The 1,666-nt window shown below is 55.0% G+C and overlaps 1 pseudogene; it reads left to right on the top strand.

The window, feature by feature from the left end:
• Window positions 1-750: 750 nt before the first annotated feature.
• LOC104984103 lies at window positions 751-1,666 on the top strand (annotated as a pseudogene).

Genomic DNA, 1,666 nt, shown 5'->3' with positions numbered 1-1,666 from the left:
CTGGGGTCTGGGTATCCAGTGGGGCAGAAAGAGCAGCACTGCGCTTGGGGAAAACACTTTCCTCTGTGCCCCTCTTGTGTTCACCTTGGGCTTTGACTATGAGCTCCTGCCTGCTCAAGGGTTGTCTGAATCACCTTTGATCTGTCTCTGTGAGTGCTCCTGCCTGGACCTCTCAGCCTGCACCTCGGTTCTGCCCCCTTCGGTGACTAGACTCTCCCTCTTGACTCTGAGCCCTGGCCCCCTGTCCTCCCCTGGAATCAGCCCTGTCCACCTAAGCAGATCACCTTCCCTAAGCCCAGACTGCATATCAGGGTGGGTGCTCGTTGAGGTGGGAGCCCATGCTTGGGGTCAGGCAAACAGGATGGGGTGTTGCGAGGGGGGTGAGGCTGGACGCTCTGTGGCTGGGGTGGAGCACAGGGACGCTGTCTTCCTGAAGGGCTCTAGCAGGCCCCCGTACAGCCAGGTTCGCACTTTGGAGGTCTTTCTGCTGTGAGGGAGGTGAGAGCACATGGGAAGATGTGAGCTCTGTCCAGTGCAGTGGCAGCAGAGGGACAGAGCTGCTGCCCATTTCTCTGAGAGGAGCATCTTAGTTGGTGCCTGAGTATAACGTGACTTACAATTGCTCTAATTCTGGGTGGGTTTGAGCTGTGAAGGATCTTGACCTACCTATCTATCTAGACCAAAAATTTCACGCTTTTTTCCAGTGCAGCTGTAGAGAAAGACAGAGTCTGAGCAGAGTATTCCAAGGCCATGAGGAACCAGTCACTGGTGACAGAATTCATCTTTCAGGGCTCCTCAGACACCACAGCTCCAGGTCCTCTTCTTCAGCCTTTTCCTGTCTCTCTACCGCATGGTGCTTTGTGGCAATTCCCTCATTGTGGCAGCCATCACTTGTAGCTCTGGGCTCCGTACCCCCAAGTACTTCTTCCTGGTCAACCTGTCTGTGCTGGATGTTGTCTGCTCATGCACCATGGTGCCCAAGCTGCTCGAGATTCTGGTGGCAGGGAAGAAGAGCATCTCCTATGGGGGCTGCATGGCCCAGAGGTTCTTCCTGTTATCGTCAGTGGTGGGGGAGGTGCTGTTCTTCGCGGCCATGGCCTATGACCATGACATGGCTATCTGCTGGCTGCTGCACTACGGCTCCATGATGAGCCCCAGGGTGTGTGCTGCACTGGCGGGGGCTGTGTGGGGAGTCAGCACACTCGGAGCTGGAGCCAACAGCTGCCTGATGCTATGGCTGACCTGCCGTGGGCCCAATGTGGTCAACCACTTTTGTGAGATTGCCCCTCTGCTCCCGCTCTTCTCCTCCACCTATGTGAATGACATCATGGCAGTTGTGACATCTTCTTTGCTGTGCTGAATGTCCTGCTCACAATGGTGTCCTATGGCTTCATCATCTCCACCATCCTGAGATTTGTACAGCTGAGGGGAAGTGGCGAGCCTTCTCCACCTGCTCGTCCCACCTCATCGTGGTGACCATGCACTACTCCATCATATACACCTACCTGAGCCCTTTCTCCAGCTGCTCCCAGGGACTGGCAGTGTGATGGCAGTGCTTTATTTCACCGTGAGCCCCAGCTTGAACCCTCTCATCTGTACCCTGAGGGACAAGGATGTCAAGGCAACCCTCACAGAAGTCCTTACATTTTTAGCAGAAAAACTATAA

The sequence above is a fragment of the Bison bison genome, unplaced genomic scaffold (genome assembly GCF_000754665.1).
Source record: "Bison bison bison isolate TAMUID 2011002044 unplaced genomic scaffold, Bison_UMD1.0 scf7180017863875, whole genome shotgun sequence".
Classification (NCBI taxonomy): Eukaryota; Metazoa; Chordata; class Mammalia; order Artiodactyla; family Bovidae; genus Bison; species Bison bison.
This window is presented reverse-complemented; position numbering and strand designations above follow the sequence as displayed.